The following is a 19,899-nucleotide window of genomic DNA, read 5'->3' as shown; positions in this document are numbered from 1 at the left end:
CCTGGAAGACAGGTCTCCATGCTTGCTTGAGACTTTGTGGGAAACCTCAGCCAGACTGAGGACCTGGAAAAGGTACACAACAGCTTCCGCCCACTCTAGATGTCTGAATTTCCTTCCAACAGAGATCAAGCATCACATGCGGAAGCTGGCAATCATTCTCAACTTAAAACATTTTCTCTTGCTGTCCCCACCACTGAAGACTGAGTGACTTTTGCAGAAGTCCTGTACAGCAGTAACACCTCTTCAATGATATCTGTATGATATAACCCAAGGGACGGTAGTATTCAAACAATTTGGATTCCCCTGCCCTTCCCATGAGGCACCTGTATTACCACAGTGAGCTCTGCCCAAGTGCAAGCAGATGAATTCTTCAAAACACTATTACTCAGGAAACGCTAAATCCCCCCCCAGTCATTTTGCTGTGCTTTTCCAGACTTCCTCATTTACCAATGTTGTGAATCTCAGCCCACATCAGCAGCACCCATCACTCTGTGTAGCTCTGCCAGCGCAAGTGAGCACCAGGGAGAATACGATGCCCGGGTTTCACCGCTGCTCAGCACACAGCTGTGTTTGGTCAGACCTTCAAGGAGAGCGCCCACATCTGCTCCCTGCATTTACAGGACTCAGAGGTCTCCACAGCCTGTCTTCAGCACCTCCTGCTGAACATTGTGTCTGCCACCATCACTATTCCTCACTTCTTTTAGCATGGACAGAAATCCCAACCAGACTCTCGCGTGCCCTAAATAATTCCAACTCCAGTGAACCGAGCAGCTGAGGATCTGCCCCTCGAAATGGTAATAGTTTGGTAAGGAAATTTATTAGTCCAGCCCAGCAGCACATGCACCTGAGACTTCAGTTGAAGCAGAGCGCTGTCAGCAGCCATGCCTCTTGTATTATATCCATAAATGCTTAGCAATCCATGTGTCACACAATACAACCTGCATTACCTTTTCTCCCTCTTTTTACAGTCACTCCTTACTGCAATAGCTGAGTATCTTCTTGTAAAATTCAATGCTAGGAAAGTCTCTGATGCATTAGTGGAAGCCTCTGGCACTTCCTTTTTGGGGAATAATTACTTACCAATGTAGGATGCAAAGCATTTATGTTTTAATAATAGCAGTCTCTCATCTCTTGGCTACATTTTACGTATTCATTTTTTTGCTTCTCATCTCCACAACATACTTTCTTAATAAACTTAATGGCAATACTGTGACTTTAATTTCAGTTGGAATATAACCAAACCACTAAATCCACTCTGGAGACCTACTGATTTATGGTCATCTTTTAATAAGTTCTTGCTATTGGTATTATTAAAGCACCTCTGGGTGCTATTGCAGTGGAGCTATTTGCAATTGCAAATGAACAATGAGGCAGATTTTCTAAGCAAAAAAATCCAGAGGGCTGTGGAAAACACACACAAGAGAAACAGCTTCACCTACATGATTGCAATATAATTCAGTGAAATGCCAAATTGCTATGTACTGTGTTTAAACTAGACAACAACAGCTCTTAAGAAAAAATGTGGGTATTTGATTGCTTCCACAGACAAACCTGGGTCAGAGATGCATTATTCAGAAGATGTATAGCAGAATTAATTATAATACAGGAATATTTTAAGCCCTTAAGATATTGCTAAATGAAAAAGGGTTTTAATACAGCCTGTGAAATGAAATCAGCAGTGCCAGGAAAGGAGGCAGACCTCCAAAAACCAAGGGCTAGTACACTGACAAAGAGGTTGTTGGTACTGAGTTTGTGTAAAGTATACCACAAGTGCTGGCCGCACTGTATTTACAACTTCCGTGGCAACAACTCAGAGGCATCTATTAAATAGACCTCTGCCAAAATTGGATCCTTCCTATCCTAGCATCTTCTGTCAAACCACAAGGAGAAAATAATAAAGGAAAGGAAATAAACCTAGAAAAAAATAGCAAAGAAAAAACACCATGGATTGATTAGGCCTATTGTGTACTCCAGGGCTTTTGTTTTTGCCTCCTTTTTGTCATGATTAATTCTTCTGCAGACACTCTGTTGCATATTATGGTACAATGGGGATTTTAGAATGAAAGACAAACTGTTGTTATAACGAAGTAAACACTGAATGGGATCATTCTAGTTTACTGTACTTTGAAACTGCAAAATCAAGACAACCAAACCAACAAGACGATGAGGAAGTCAGACAAATAAGTAGAAAGTAAAAGCTGCAAGCTGTACTATAGACTAACCACCTAAATTAATTTTGATCCTTCTCTGAAAAGGCTCTGCTTCTCTCCCCCCCTCCCCCCCCTCCAATAAAAAAACCACAAAAAACCAAAAGACAAAACTGCTGGTCACACATAGATGCCTTTGGCTCTTCTGTTACAGTGCAGAGAAGGTGCTAAGGGAAACTCAGCTTCACCCTGGGATTGAATATGATCATTTAGGATGAAGAGAGGATATTTCAAAAACTTAAGGTAGGATCCCAGACAAGCTGTTTCTCAGCAACACTGCACACCTAAGAGCTCCTGGGTGATGTCCACCTGCCAGTATGAGGAGCCAGGCACTACCTCCAACATGAGCAGTAGGATCTAGCTCGCGAGGATCAGGGCAGAGCTCTGAATGCAGCCACGTTCTGACTTCAGTTCACCCACTGCTACCTGGTGTGAATAAAAGTATTTTGTAAATACAACTTTTAGCAAAACTGGAATCTCAAAAGGCACAGAATGTGGGAGGGGAAGTCTATCAGGAATTAAAGTTCAGGCCTCTTTTCGACATTTACTGTAGCATTTGAATGACCTGTCGCATTCTGCAGGGAAGCAAAGGCAGTGCCAGCAGCGATAACCACATCCACAGTCCAGTCATTCTTAGCCTGTGGAACAATTTAATGTTTGACATAGGTGTTCAAAAACATCTTAAATGCTTAATTAAGTAGCACAGAAATTAAGTCTAAATACGAGTTATCACATTGCTCAGAGCATAAACCAGATGCCTGGGGGTGGGGAGCGGAGAGAGCAAGCACATCATTAGAAGCAAAAATGCTGAGTCAGATTGATCTTTTATTCCAGTGAAGCAAAACCTGACTGCATCTTGGTACATGCCCCACTCAGCCCCTCGGCAAGAGGAACAGATTTATTCAGAAGACAAGTAGCAGGGAGCACATAGAAATGGCATATCCACTCCTCTCCCACAGACGCATGTCTCATTGAAGCAGAAAAGGGAACTTTCTGGATGCTGATAGGAAAGCACCAAGCAAAACAGCTCTGTATAAATAGCGTTTTCAAACTTTTTTCAACTTCTAGACTCCTATACATTTTCTAGTGGCAGTGTGAAGTGCTCTGAAGTGTATTTAAGTCTGACTAGAAAACTTACTTCACCCTTCACAAATCCCTTAGAAGTAGTCCATGGACCAGGTGTCTGTGGTCCACGTGCTACCCTGGCTGGAACCTGGCCTTCAGTCTAAGCAAAGAGTTACTCATTCACCTAGAGCAGCAAAGAGAAAAGGCAGGGAGAGAAGGAGGCAAGAAGGTGGTCCATCCCTCACCCCACATTTATTCAGTCCTTCTGGGAAAGCTGAAGGTAGCTCCTGGCCTGCCACTCTCTCCAACTCCCTGCCCTGCTCAGCTCTGCCCACTGCCAGCCCCTCAGCCCCCTTTGTCCCACAGGGCTACAGCCGTCACAACTTGCAGCCCAGGCTACTCTGGAGGTGGTGAAGCCAGGAAGACTTGCTTCTTAAATAGTTTATCCTAAATGCATGCTGCTTTCACTGTTTCTTTACTGAAATACATTTACATTTTTAAACAGTCAAGCCCAACAAGCACTCATTCCCCTCAGCAGTTCCAGGCCATTTGCTCCTCATTTCCAACAGCCCCTGCTCTAGCCCTTCTTGCCGCAGCAGGCAAGACAACCATTGCTTATGGGAAAATAAAATAACATAGCTCAGTGATAAAAAGAGAAGTTTGAAAGGTCTGTTTCCACCTCCACCTAATTAATATGTACTCTCCTCGCTCTGGGACGACATTTAGAAACCTGTTCTATGCAGTTCTCATGAGTTATATAGCCCTGGGAGTACCGCATCACAGACTTGACCCATTTGGTCTCCTCCAAATTCACAGCATCTCACCATGCACAACAAATGCTGACAGTAATACCCCATTTTCTTATTTAAAGGAATTACTTCAGTGGATGCAGAGCATTACATAAAAGACTTCCAATTTTATTATGGCTCTCATAGAAAGGCTTTGGATAATTGTTGCCTACTAATCTCTCTAATCATTAATTTTCATTTCATAGAAGACTGTTTCATGGTTACTGGCAGAGGTGGAAGGAGGATAAATAGGAACAGGGAGTAACTCAAAAATCAAACTGGAAAAGGGATGCACCACCAAATCTTATTCTTTCCTATTAGCACAGTTGTATCCCCCTCCAACCTCATTGCTTTGAACTAAAGCCAGATGAAGCCATGGGAAGCCTTCCTTGAACGCAGATCAGACCAAAGACTGTTCCCTTCCTGCAGATTGAGAGATACTCAGACTATATACTCATTTAGTGCTAGACCTAGTCTTTATCATGCACAGGGTGGGTGACTGAGGAGCCCTGTAGAAGTATGATGTATACATAGGACTCCTTGTCGATCTGTCTTACCATCAGCAGTATTTCTTAGAAGTCAAACTGGCTGGTCACTATCACAACCACCCTACACCACCTCCTCTGAACACTTGCTAGACCCCGGGTCCATTTCTATTGCAGATGTCTAAGTGCAAGATGTGGTTTAATATTAACACCTATTTTACGTTGCAGACTAAGTATAAGTTTTTGAATGATCCTAAGATAGTTTTGCTGTCCATAAAATACTTTTATTAGCTCCAAACATTTAGAAGATCACATGATCTTCTAAAGCACAGGCCATAATGTGTTCAGTGTTCCTAGTTAAAATGCACAAGGTCCATCTGACATGACCATCTGAAGTCTGTGCAGCATCACATAACCCTATCTACCCAACTTTATGCTAAGAAAAGAGAGTTTTGCAGTAAAACATTAAGTGTCTCTAATTCTTCAGCTTATGGTGTTGGTTACATGAAGCCCTGAAGAGACAAAGATGCAACAACAGCACAGCCAGAAGCAGCAGCATCTTTATCACAAACTCACTCCAGAACACACTTGGAAACACAAACTTTTGGTGCTTTTTTCCTGCTTTCAGGTTCTGACTGCAACAACAAACCACATTTAGGGGACTGAATCCTCTTTACTAAAAGTAATTCAGTTCCAGGCACTGAGCTGAATTTGGGCATGCACTTTTTTTAAAAAAAAGAGATGATTCATTTCTAACCAAGACAAACAATGTAATCTGGATATACCAGATGTTCCAAAGATGTAAAGCCAGAGCGGGACATGTAGATTTCTCCTCCCTCTCCCAGACTAGATGGATACTAGGTTATGGTTCAACATTTGTAAGCAAATTCACATACACACCAAGATCCTGAGAGAGACTTAAGATACATAGGACTCCACAACCTGAGCATAATGACATTTACAAGAGAGTAAACAATCTTTGCACCTTGATTTATGACGAAAAGGAGTCAAATCTTTCTTACTTCATACTGATTTTTATACATCAAGCTCCAAGCAGCAAATATTCTAATTAACTTTTTTTTTAATGCAAAACAAAAGCTATGTTTATTCTGGAGTGCTCCTGTGCCTGTTTGTTTTCATAACATTATCTTAACTTTGAGGCAACTCTCATTTCTACAATACAGGTATAGAGGCAACACTCCAGCAAGGTGCTCTGAAAAACAGATCATTTCCTTCGTTGCTCCTAAGACAGAAGCCCAAACAAGCCCTTATACCCAGTGGGAATCCTGTTCTGACAAGCAGGGATAAGTATAAAGTGCCTGAGGTTATAAACACAGTGTGCAACTGCTGCTTGCAAAGCTTCTGATACACAGGACACTGACCATTATCACTGTGCTTTATTTTCCCCATATGCCATCTGTGCAGCAAGATAAAACAGTACCAGGCAAAAAGAGGTGTGACGTCTTCAAGGACAGGTTAAATCAAACCGTGCCATGAAAACACTGTTTTCACAAATGTATTTTTAGTAGAATCTCAAGGACGTAATTTTATCTTGCTCCCACACAGTGCCTTCTTATCAAGTCCCACAGTCTGTGTTATAATTCAGGACAAACAGCCCCAACTGCTGCATTCTGCTGTCGTGAAGAAAAGCCAGTACTATTTACTGGCTTTTAAGCACCACATACAAAGTGAACTGCATTGCTTGTACAAAAAATGTTACTGAAAATATTCTTAGACCATTTCAATTTTATTCTAAATAGGAGAGAAATCACTTCAAAGAACTATAAATTGAGGGTAGGAGGACCAAATCTAAGCACAGCTCATAAAGTGATGTGATGACTTAAAAAAAAAAAATCTCAGTTTTTAGTTATAAAAATGATGTTGTAGCCCTCAAACTGGCAAATTTGAAAGTGTGACCTATGTGTAATCCCTACAGCAATATTTGCCCAAGCCCACAGCCAGTTCAAAGTGGTTCCAAGTAGAGTGAAGGGCACTGTGTATTTGTATCTGTCAGTATTTCTTAGAGTCAGTAGTCTGGGTGACAGCTGGGGAGTCTCACAAAACATTAGCCTCTTGAGAATTTTACTGGCTTGGATGGCAGCTCCGTTTCCTTCTCCGAGATGGGCTAATTTCTACAGAACACACTTAGTGTTCAGATCGAAACAATAATTAGATTTCACTTTGGTGGTCTGGTTTCTAGAACTGTTTATAAAATTGGGTCTTTGTGCTAAACTGTTTGTGTAAATCCTTTTACATTGCAAATATTTAAGAATTACGCTGCAAGTGTGGCTTATGGCTGATCCAGGAAACAAATCACTGTAATAGGGGGCATGACTAACAACTTCCCCTCCACCCCTTCTTTTTAACCACACAAGGGGAATCTGGATATTTCCATAGCTCTCCTCTCTTACTGTGGGAAAGTCCCTGCACAGACAAAATAAATACAAATTGTAATATTTTACAATGAGGTACTGTAATGTACAACCTTAAGGTTAAAACCTTGGAGAAGGAACAAGATGTAAGCTGAGGATTCACTGTTACAAGTGACAGCTACAGGGCCACAATTCTCTAGGAAAAACCTAAAGCTCATTATCTTATTACCTGAGTAAGTTCTGTTGCTCTGGAGTGAATCGATGGGATCACAGCACTTTTATTGCTGATTAAAGGTAAAACAGTGTTCCTCCTCAAAACATTAAATATAAAAGCAATTAATAATTGCATGCATGGAAATAAAAATGACTGGTACATCTGGAGATCAAAGAAGAAAGCAACAGCAATGTAACTTCAAAGTGTTTTCTAACTGCTTAAGTTTTTTCAGCATTTCCCTTCTCTTCTAATCCCTGATTAAATGTGTGCCAAGTGGTCTGGCAGAAACTCCATCACCAAACATGGAAAAACCATTTGATGCAGGTCTCTGTATACACAAATGAGTGCACGCACATTTCTGAGAAATTTCTCAGTTTCATCTTCTCCGAGAACCAGCAGGGCCAGTCCCACACAAGACAAGTTTGCAGATAAAGTGCAGCATTAGGATTACTTGCAACATTTCTGTTCTGCCTAAAGCCCTCTTCTAGATGTGGTTTATACTAGTTTCAAAGTGCTGGGCCAGTGTCAGTATGGCACGTACCTTCACCAAAAGAGGTAGCTCGTGGGACCAGACAGCTGTAACTGCAAAAGCAAGGCTGTCATCCTGCAAAGTAGACTTGACTGCCTTGGTCTCCACTCACTTCCTTTCAAATGGGTAAAGGAATTCTTAGAAACAATAGCAAAAAATCATATTAGGAAGGTAAGACAGACTTATCTAAGGGATGCTGATGAGTTATCTTCCTAAATGAAACAAAAGTATTAGTAATCTACTGGTATTGAGAAATGCAAAAATATTTAAACAGCAAAAGGATCCAACGGCTTACTGATCTTCAAAAATTTTTCTTTGTCCACAGCAGAGTTTGCTTCTACCATCACTGCTCAAATCTCCACCGAGGCCAATGCAGTCCCTTGGTTTTCTCTAGAATATGCGTGCAGCTCAGCAAATCTGCCATCCCAAGCTCACTCTCAAAGTTCATACATGTGGTGAGGACAAATGCCAGTCCCTTTGCTGAGTCTGGAGTTTCACTGACAACCTGAGCCCTGTCCCAGAGTTGATTGCCCTTCCTGGAGCAGTCCATACATTGCTGCAGCCCAGGCCCATTGCTGTATTTTGAATAATCAGGCTTTGAATCAGGCTGGGTAGGGCTGCTGACTGAGCCTAACACTGCTAGGCACTCAGACAGCTTGAGTGGGCTCTGCACTGAGAGATAGAGGCCCCTTCGGCTCATCAGCGTGGCAATAAATTAAAATGCAAGTGAACACTTATTTGATGTCTGTGAAAAGTCAATAAACCTTCCATTGCAAAATCAGCAGTAGGTAAACTCCTTTTATCTCAACACTACCATTTTTCAGCTCTACAATAAGGAAAGCCATAGAGCTTTTCTACTTAGCAGGCCTTTTTATCTGTGTAAATCCTTGCCTTCTTGGTTCTCAGTTATTTTAACAGGTACATGCAATTTTAAATCAGACAAGCCTACAAACTGCACGCATGGCTCAAGCCACTTCTTTTTTCCACTAATCTGATTTTCAAAATGCACAAGATGTCAAGACTAACATTTTCATTCCATGTTCAAGATATGGGTCATCTTAGATGTGCTAGCAACTGCTTTCCTCTTCTCTGGTCTCCACCCACAAACAGCAGTAGTCTCCAGAAAGTCTTCAAAAGGTTTTGGGTTTTTTGTTCAGTTGGGGGGGTTTGTTTGGTTAGGTTTTGTTTGTTTTAAGAGCTGAGTGAATGTTTTAGCCCACTTTCTTGCCTACTTCCTGTAAAAGCAGAACAAGAAGAATGAAGAAAACACCTTCTATCATAATCTGGCACTTCACATTTTTTAAGTTTAATTTAAATACAATTATAATGCATTTGCCCTTTTTTTAATTAAATTATTGATTTTTTGGATCTTAATTTTAAGGCAGTTGTCCTTCTAACATAGCAAATCCTACAGTACCTGATTTTAACAAGATGTACAATGATGTGTACTCATTAACACACATAGCATCACATTCATAAAGCATGCATGAATGGAAACCAGTATGTATTGTATCGACTATACAATCCAAAGAATTGAATTAATCCATCACTACATTTCAAACTGATAGTGAAGTGGCACAAGATATTATTGGACTAGCACCCCAGCATTACTTTAACTAGGTTTTATTTTGAAGGAGCTAATTTGCAACGGAAAGGGGAAAAGAGAGACCTAGCCCTGTAATCACAAGTGTATTGCCAAATTTTTTATGGCTGTCTTACCTGAACACCTAGAGATTAAAATCTAGCAGATGGCGAATCAGTCTGAGTATAACAAGACCTTTTCTTGATGAGTGGTTAAGGTCTGAATGCTGTAGTCTTCTCTACTGCTTGATACTGCTCAAAGTTTTATCTAATCGTAATTAGAAGAAAAATAAGTGTTTATTTCAACTGGCTCTCCCTGTTATTTTAATTATTAACCAGAAGATTAATATTAAACAGTCACTTTCTGCCACCTCTCAATATACTCTTTGCCTCCACAAAGATTTATATAAAACTGGTCAAAAAAAGAAAAGTATGAGTGTGACTACCACACACACACAAAAACCAAACCTTATCTGGGGGAAAAAACTAAAAGCATCATGCATAGACACAGTACTCAGCCAATTTACCTGAAGAGGGAGGCCCTTAGAAGGAGGTTTCACATTCAGACTTTACTTGAGAAATACTTTTAAAACTTAATCTGCAGGCTGGAAAGTAGAGCAGTACAGCTGGGAAGGCAAACCCCACCTTCAGTTACAGTTAAAATACCATTTTGCTCCTTTATCAAAACAAGGATTGGGAAAATGTGATCACAGTTAGAGCCTCTCTTTCTCCTCCAGCTGCTGAGCTCTGACTGGACTGATAACCAAGACACACTGCTACAGCAGTGGGAATTGTTCAAAATACTGCCCCAGTCTCATTTCCAAGGCAGTATACCCCAAGTAAGAAGACAAGCAAAGTGTTCAGTGCCCTGGCCATCCTCAGCTCTCTCTTGGATGCCTGGGAACCCTGCTGGAAACTTAAGCTTTAGCCATATGAGAGCATTAACTATCCAGTTTACCACATGCTAAAACAGCCTTCCAAATTGGGTTGAATTTGAACTTTCAACCTAGAGATAAAAGGCCCACTTCTGAGCCACATCGTCCCTAGGGTTATTCCTCTTGTAAATAATTCAGTCATGCATATCTTAAGTGGATCATGAAAAGGACAATAAATATAAATGTCATTTAGCAGTGTATTTAAACCAGAAGAACAAGCAGTTGTAGTTATTTTTGTACCTTGCCCAAACAAGGAATTACCCACCTGTTGCCACCTCTTGTCCATGACCCAGCAAAACAAAAGAGATCAGTTACATTTAGCACTTTCAGAAAATCTGAAAGGGATATGAATATTTCTCTCACGCTCAAATTCATGGTAGCACATTAACATTTGAATAGCAATGTTATGAAAAGAATGAGTAGTTGACAATTCTTATATTTTCAAGGGCATATGAGCAAACTTAGCACTATAGTATCCAGATTTACCTCTAAATAGCTTCTACTTTCATTTTCAAGCTAAGATGATGTTCTAAGAGAAGTTATCTAAATAGCTAAATTCAAATATATCTGAATCCGGATTTCAGTGGAGGTGGAAGGGGGAGCAAAACCAGAAAAAAAAACCCAACAACAATATGCTAACCAAAAATTTATCGGGTTCAGCATTCGTTTATCATTCAAAGCATGTGATAAAAACATACAAGAAACGGGCATTCTGGAGCATAGCCTGCTCATATTCCTACAAAGATGCTTTTTATAACAATCAGTCAAGGACCAAACCATGCATCACTGGGACTTCTGATCCTGCAGTGTTGCTCTTCAGTGTTTGAATTCAGAGATCATTAGCACTAACAGCCAGGATAAGCACAGGGTACCAGCCAACTATGTTTCACAGCTGAGAGGAAGGTGTGAAAGGCTCATTTTTTTCTCAAAATACAACTCAGCTAATTCTAAAGCTTTTTTTCCCCCTAAATAAGATTATTAGACTTCATAATAAAATTGAAACCATCTAATCCCTTCTCCCACATTAGTAACAGTAAATACTACCCTCAGGGGTAAAGGAGCAACACAGCAACTGGAACTCACTGGTTAAATGCTTTCAGGGAGAAGTTGCTGCAACGACCTGGGTGTTGCAGTACAGTGCACCCTGGGCTCTGCAGTGGAAGAGGAACTGACTGCTGCTCTTCACTGACAAAGGTATGTTTTCCTGCAAGGTGACATTTGCGGAGACGAGTCACATTAGTTTTATTTCGAGGTAAACTAAGGAGAGTGTTCAGACTAATGTAGTAGCTGCCTTCAATGGTGATATAAATGGTTTGCCTTTAATTGCAATTTCACGGTGAGGTTCCTAGCATCGCATTTCTTACCTTGTTAGAAGAACCTCCCCCAGGGTTTTAAAGAAAATCAACTTTTCCCAGCTGTTATACGTCAGAAGCCAAAAGGGGTTATAAATTCACAAGCTAAAAAGGACTCTCTTTGTAGCATACCCCTCCAGGCATTCCCGTCGTACTAGAAGTGTCCTGGGATAGCTGGAAAGATCTTTCTCATGGAGAGGTCTACAACTGTTACCTCTCTTGTGCATTCTCACAAGATTGAGCTATTTTAGTTGGGACTTTCAATAAGATCTTTTCTTAAACATCTTTGGCCTGAAGTATCAGCCCAGCAAAAAGAAAATGAAGCCAAGATGTTAAAGTCCAGAAAAAAAAAAAATCTATACAACTAAAGCACAAGTGATTTTTCAGACAAACTTACCTCCTGGCTGAGCCAGCTTTGCCTGCCTTGTACAGCGAACAGACTACTCATATGAAAACAAGTTTAAACCACTGTATCTGTAACAACAGGACCAACTGCACCTTGCACTAGTTATGATACATGCCAGTACTGGCAGCTTTGAGTGTGCGGGTTCAGCTGAAGTGACCCCAGTCCACATGCTTGCTTCAGACACCTGCTTTGTCTGTTCTCTTTGACTGCAAGCTCTTGGGAAAAGACAATTCTCTAGTATATATAGGTTTAAAGTCATGTTGAGGCATTTGGGCTATAATTAAAATGTCAAACCAAAATAGTTACCAAGGAACACTGCAGGAACATTTTTTTTAACTTCCGATTTTTAGGGGGGGTTTTGTTTGGTTGTTTTGTGGGTTTTTTTAAAGGAAATGTAGTACCATGTGCCTTAAAAAAGGAGGCATGGCTTTAGAATAGACAAGTAAACAACAGCTTTAAACAGTCTTAACCTTTATTAATCTAAAACTGGATTAAAATCTCCCCATGAAGATAAAAGTCTTTTTTTTGTTAGGAGACCTCTCATCTGTACAAGTTTCCTGCCAAGAAGAATGCTTATGATATTGCATATCAACAACTTGATCTACTTCTCTTCCTGCTGTCAAAAAAAAAAAAAAAAATTATTTTACAAAGATTGGTATCATCACTATGACAACAAACCTATGACCTGGAGAATACCATAAAATAACGTGGCAAGAAAAAGCAACAAAAGAAAACAACGAATAAAGAACAATTCTGGAAGCATTCCTCTCTCTCAAAATAGTCCTTTTTGAGGAAACCTGTAGGTCCTCTTAAGAAGGAAACAAAGATGAAGTGACTTCATTAAAGTTTATAGAGAGACTCCAAGTGCAGACCAAGATTTCACCCCAGACCAGGCTTGCACTTCTCAACAGTGCAAACAAAACCTCTGAAATGGCACCTCTGATTCTGCTGGAACAGGGTGGGAAGCCACATATGCAGGTAAGCCACCAAAGGAAGCTCACGCTGAAGCAACTTTGTTTTGCTGCTCAGAACAAGGGGCCCATCAGGTACAACAGAATGGTAGGCAAAATGTCCCCTTCCTTTAAAATGGGGAAGCATTACTTCAAGCTAACTCCCTGGAGCTTACAAAGATCAACATTTCTGGAACGCTGTGGGTATTGAAAATACAATAAGAATGTTAAACACTATTATTCTGCCCTTAAGGTTCTTTCTTGTTTTTATCTTTTCTCATGGCCTAAGACATTTATGCTTGCACAAATCATGTACTGGGATTATTTTGCACACAAGAATGATTAAAGACACACAAGTAACTCAGTTAACATTTCTCAAATACTCTTAGGTTCTCTTTCGGCAGCCCATTAGTGGTAGCGACCATCTGATTCACTCTTAAGCATACAACAAAATAGTATCACTTACTATGTAGCCTACTTTATAATGAGAACTGTTAACAGCAACACAAATAACCAGCAGTTTTGACTGCGCACTGCAGCATCCAACGTAGTCCAAAAGCAACAGGCTAGACAATAACTTGCCTTTAAAGCAGTCAAGGAATCAAAAGGTCACCTCTGAGTCATTTTGGTCCCTCGGTCAAGGCATTTTTATGTGTGCTGCAGTAAAACAGAGCCTGTACTTTGCACATGGGCATTTTCAAACTCAGGGCAATGATGCCTTGAAGACATTTGACAAATTTAGAAAGAAATCAAGTTGCGTTCCCTTTTCATTCTGAATGAGCTTTGACTCCATTTATGTAAATGTAGAGAAGAATTTGGCCCTACTTTATATACTCTAAACCCCAATTAACTTCACGTTAAACCCTCTTTTACTTTTCATAACTTAAAACCTTTTCATATCTTTTTCATACATTTTTTTTAAATGGCAGACAGAAATATTTCCTAAGGCTATCCAGATGTAATAAAGCATCTTTATCATCTTGAGCAATTCCACTTATTAAATGCTAAACCAATGTCAAATTAATATTTATGAAAGAAGTGGATTTCCATGAGTATTTCACAGCCAACACTATGTATGTCATTCCCTCTCCATATTTCTAACTCTTCAGTCTCAACTACTTTGTGAATGATAATCAGTTCGCTACTGTTAGTGTTCAATGACTACTGTGCTGTGTGTACTATAATCAAGGAAATGCAATGGCGATGAAAAGGGTTTTTTGTATTATCACAAAGCTGTATGCTAACAGACACTCTTATTTTTAATGCATGTAGCCACTGAATTAATTTGTAAAATGCATAGCCAGTAGAAAGAACAGTTGGCATTTGTCTGTAAGATGAGAACCAGACTCAATATTTTTCAGCATTTGTTTTAAACAATTCATTTTGTCAGGACTGGTACTTCAGGGTAACCAAAACAACAGGTATATACAGGTGAATTTTGCCAAACACTTTGGCTGCAACAAAAGAAAAAATATTTTCAAACTGTTGGGCTTATTTGGTTCAGGTTCAGCAAAACATGACCAAAAAAAAAAATCTCTTTAACAGTTCATTCCAGCAGTTCCAGAATAAACTATACTGACATTTCCACAACATTAAATTTTCAAGCTCTTGTAATAAACACCTGCCCACCCTCAAATTAACGTTAGATTTGCAAACCACTGTTCCCTTTTACCCAGCGACCCTGGCCCTCTCCGGCCGTGGAGGACCTACATTGTCCTGTTCGCACTGCTCTCGTCCCCTATGTGAGATATCTTGGAAATCCTGATTTAAATTCCTGCTCTGAACCAGGTAAAGGGTGGTGGCTGCTCAGTGGCCTGCCATTTGAGCGCTGGGAGCTAGCTTCACAGACCTTCCGACAGGAATCAAAACCCTGAGTGGTGCCCTCAGTTCAAGCTAACTCAGTCCTTGCGCAAAGGGGAACGTAGCTCTGGGCTCTGTTTTGAGAACCTCACTTTCCCTTGGAAAGGGAAACTAGCACATTTTTGCAAATGTCAACACAATTAGCTTCAGATACATCAGAATAAACTATTTTGACACATCAGAAACATTGCATTTGACCCAAAATGAAAAATTCAGTTTCCCTTCATTTCTGTAAGAAAACATCTTTGAATATTAATCAGAGTAGCCGAACCTCACTTCTTTTTTCTTCCCCCATCCCCCCCAGTTTGATCAACAACTGGAAGTATCAGGCATTTGCATAAAGTAGATGCTTTCTGATCTAAAATAAAGAGAAAAGCCCAACAAGAGGAAGACTAATAGTTTAAAAAGTAACAAGGAAAATGAAAGAATGCTAGCGCCTTTCAAGGTCAATGTTCTACAGCTAAAGAGGAAAAAAAAAATCCTCTTTTTCATTTGCATTAAGATAATACTTTGATGACCGATCTAAGATGAGCTTTCCATTGTGCTCAGTAAAAGATACCATCCCAACTAAACAAACAACAAGGGCAAAGAGCAGGAGAGGAAACAAAAGCATGAAGATATTAAGCAACTTACCCAAGGTCACCTGAACTTATTGGAAGAGCCCAAGATAAAGCTTATGTGTTGCACTTCCCATGCACTAGCCCATGCTGAGCCTAAATACCTTCCCTGGGAAGCAGTTCCTGAAGAAATACGCCAGATGCAAAGACTACATCTGAGAAATTTAGAGAAAAAGAAGTCAACTGTCCCTTCCACTGGCACTCCTACAATGCAACATCCAGCTTCCAACAAGGGGGAATGACACAGAGAAGGACCGCCTGGCTGCCTTACAAAGCTCAGAAGAATAATTACAACCAAGGGCAGTCCCTGTACCTACAGCAGCTTTCTATGCAGTCTCAAACCCATCATAACACTCAAGTCTCAGAGGTTGTTAAATCTTGCTTAAACTCTTAAACCTAAATAACAAAAAGGTGATCTGTCTGTCTAGTTTTCAGAGTGCCTGTAATATAAACCCTGTCCTTCCAAGCTAAACCAGGCAGACATGTCTGGAGACACTACTTTTGTCTGGGATAAGAGTGTGTATTGAAAAGCTAAATGAATATGCAAACACAATATTGTCCTCACCATGGCACCTCCTTCTCTTGCATAGAGTTGTGCTTCTTAGGTATTTTCATTTAAACGAAACTCAGGGTCCCTTGAACAGCAATCCAATTTTGATTATTGAAATGACAGCTGTGGAAAATCTGCTCAAAACACGTATGATTTCATTCATTTTGTGTTGCACAATCAAAGAATAATCCTTATGTGAATAATCTTTATGTGAATAAAATAAAGAATCTAAGAGTAGTAAATCTGCAGTTTAAGTTACATGAAAGAAACTAACATGCAATTGCATGAGCTGAGAAAGCACAGATTAGAGCATTTGCCTTTCTTCACTACAGATCAGCAAAACATTTGGGGGCATTTGACTTAAAAGCAGTTTTCCCTCTTACTGAACTTTTTAATGCTCATTTTCATTGAGCCATGATAAGGATGAGAAAAACGTTAATACAAAACTACGTTCACTTACAGATATTGAGAGAGACAATACAAAAACTTCAGGTTTTCTTCCAGTTCTATTTATCTAGCTTCAATTTTGTGAAATGTGTTTACGGCAATTTCTCAAAGTTATGTTGATTTTACGAGTAAACAAGGCTGCCTACTTACAAATACATCTCTGACTAAAGCAGCATTAACTTGATATTTAACAGGAAGCAACCAATTTTCTCTTCAGCCAGTAAATTGTTCTACAGCCATTAACTTCTTTTATAAATATACATTGATGTTGCTATTAATCATCAAATACAGCTTCTAACACAATCAAACATTAATCATTAATGACATTAATTGCCAGTTTGTCACAGACTTAGTAGTCTCTTAAGTGAGCAAAAGCCTCATTTATTGTAGACTCTAGGCATTGATTCACTGGATGATGAATACATAGTTTTCCTATTACACTAGTGAGAGCATTATCAAGGTCTTCACTGACAACTGCCTTCTCTGAAGATTATAAACCAAATGCATCTTGCATTTTTCCCCCTGAAAAGAAAATTCTTTTGGAGAGTGTGATGTGTGTTCATTCCTGCTCTTCCTTACAACAAGTCAATTTGCCTCTGGATTTCCATTTTGTAAGACTTGTAGAACGTAAAAGAGACATGAGGTAAAAAATTGTGAATCAGTAAATCCAACTTAATCGTTTTGTAGTGCCTTCCTTCTCCCCCTACATACCAAATCTCCAAGAGCCCTCACTCCTGTAGCTCTGTCTCCCATATTAGTTCCATCTCTCCAGACTATCCTTGCCACGTATCTTTGCATACCCCTTTTCCTTGCTAGACTCTCTTCTTTTCTTTGGACAGCAGCAGCTAAAGTTATTTTCCAGGATATTTGCCTTTTTACCTTAGCACTTAGATCTCTCTCCAAATCTCCTCTATCACATTGACTCCGTATCACAAGCAGTTTTCCCTTTCCAGCACCCAGCTGAGCACCTCCTTATTTCAGATGACAGGACGCCTATGGTAAGACACTGAGCTCTCCACCCTCACCAAAAGCTGCATGTGCCACTCTGATGGGGCTTCTCAGTACATTAACGAAACAAGCACTTGGTCAGTTTGCCCCCATTCCCCTGCTTTTCCAACACCCTCTCACCTCCTCCCTTCTTCTTCTTGCCCTTTATTCTGAAAAATAAAACCAATGAGAAATAAAAATTAAACATAAGGGTGCTTAAAACCTGCGAGGACAGTTTCCTTCTGCCCACACAGCATGCCTGGGTGGGTGACAGCAGCAGAGCAAAACACACCGTATATCCTCATTGCTCTCCCACACTGGAAATATGACACACGGCACAGGAGTCTCAGGAACTCCACGCTTCTGCAGCATGGTGTGTATCTTTTGTGATTTGGGTATTTGAGTCTAAAAAAAAAAAAAAAAAGGAAGCAGTGCAAAAACAAGGCAGCAAAATCATTCCAGCCAGATATGTACATTAATCAAAACGTGAGCAACTGCACAGCAGTTGCTTACCTGTATGCAACATCTTCAAACCTTAACAGCAATGAATGGTAACAAATGGTTTAGCTACATGCTTTTGGTTCACTTGATTGGGTGCACAACACATTAAGAAACTTTGAGTATGTTATTTCTTACCAAAAAAATCCGAACAGAACAGTCTGCAGCTCTACTGCATAAACAGTAACTTTAGAAGAGAAAAATTATTGCAAATACTTCTACCTTTGTTTCAAAAAAAAAAAAAAAACAAACAAACCAGCTAGAAGGGCCAGAGAGCATTTGCAACAGAACCAACTGTTAACCCACCTAATTAACATACAGTTACTTGGGAGCCAGCTGGTACAACAGAACAACATCCTTCCCATTTACCAATAGAGGACATTTAAAAATAAATAAATAAATAAAAATCTAGCCTAAGCTGTAATGGAAACCAAGGGTCTTCACTTAATTCACAGAGGACTCCTATTTAAATCAGAAAACCAGTCAGAACAGTTAGTGACTTGAATACTAATAGGGCAGAGGGGATGTAAAGGAAGCAGGAGACGACGAGGTGAACTTGGCCTAGAGCAGTCCCCTCCCGAAGGGACGGCAGCCCTGGGGAGCTTGGCTGGGGGGGAGTGAGGACCGGCTGGGGTGCATGGCAGGCATGGGGCAGCAGCTCCTGCCGCCCTGCTCCTTCATGCGCCCACCCAGCCAGCCCTGCTGCCTCCCTCCCGTGCCCAGGCCAGGGCATTTCAGAAGGGATTTCTTGGGAGAAGGACAAAGCACACTCATCTGCATGTGTTTTGTTTTAGTGTTGTAACCTCCGCCTGTACTGCAAAGATCTCTGGGTACTATTATCAACAACATCATAAGCAATAAAAAGGTAAAATTGGGAAATGGGAAAAAACAGCCCTCTTGTTAAAGATTACTTTTTCCTCTTTATACAGCAAAATATCTGATGAGGTCTAAAGAAGTACTTCTTCCCCACACAGTTACCCAGTCAGGTTTCAATTTTAAAAGCATCCATATTCAGAATAAAAAAGGACATGCTGAAGTTCAAACAGGGGATTAAGTCCCATTCTCATGGGGTTTAACACTACGAAAATATTAAAAGGCTTGTCTTAAATAACAATATCCTTAAGACCAATATTTAACTGCTTTCTTGAACTGGGGCCATAAGGGAACTGTAACCCTGAGGATCAGGCAGGTGGAGTGGGGACTTAAGAAAAAACAATTGTAAATTACTACTAAGATCAGTGGCTGCAGGAGTGTGTTAGTGTATTTTGTTTCATTTTGGTACTTATATTTGCAATTTATGTGTCTTTTGTGATCACCAAGAGGAGATGTATTCATGCAAATGAGTGACTTGAATCAGTGAAGAGTTTTAATCCTGCCTGCTAAGAGAAGATACACGGTGCAGTGAGCGACAGTGAGCAGCACCTTGAAGAAAGGCACCAGACTGGGCCTCCCAAATGCTTCACAGCAAGGTGCCTGTGACTTCAGAAGCAACACTCCTACCAAAGGTTCAGTACCTTAAAAATTCAGTAATTCAGTGAGAGGTCTCTTAAGCGTGAAGGCAGAGGAGTGCCTCAGCTTCTCAGACAGCTCCTCAGGCAGAGAAGGTGCCTTGACCTCCCACGAGCATCCTTAGAAAGACCGGGGAAACACAACCCTTGGCGACACAGCAGCAGCCTTGCAGCTCCCACATGGCTGCATGCCAAAAGCAGACTCAGGACAGAGGCAACTCAAAGCCAGTGATTTCCCCATTTTCCTCACAATTAAGTCTTCCAGTACTCTCAAGAGTACTTCCAGACTCAAGAGTACTCTCTTTTTCAACCACTTTCAATCAATCTGCTTTTTCTTAAACGATGCTGCACAAAACTTGAATACGGCTCTCTGGTGAGGTTTCATCAATACTACACACAGAGCTACACCTGAATCTTACATACACAACTCCTGCTAATACCCAGAACAAAATTTTCCTTCTTTTAAGTCCCACTAGCACTGCACAGCTGACTCATTCACGATCTCTTAAAATCCCTGGATTCTGTTATTCAATATACCTGTCAGGCCA

The 19,899-nt window shown here is 40.4% G+C and overlaps 1 protein-coding gene across 1 annotated transcript in view; it reads right to left on the bottom strand.

Annotated features, from left to right (window-relative positions):
* PLCL1 (phospholipase C like 1 (inactive)) overlaps positions 1 to 19,899 on the bottom strand; it is a 218,704-nt gene that overhangs the window by 155,885 nt on the left and 42,920 nt on the right. The gene's annotated exons all lie outside the window — the stretch shown is intronic.

This window comes from Aptenodytes patagonicus, chromosome 6 (genome assembly GCF_965638725.1).
Source record: "Aptenodytes patagonicus chromosome 6, bAptPat1.pri.cur, whole genome shotgun sequence".
NCBI classification, from domain to species: domain Eukaryota; kingdom Metazoa; phylum Chordata; class Aves; order Sphenisciformes; family Spheniscidae; genus Aptenodytes; species Aptenodytes patagonicus.
The sequence above is the reverse complement of the archived record's forward strand: the minus strand, read 5'-3'. Positions and strand labels throughout refer to the sequence as shown.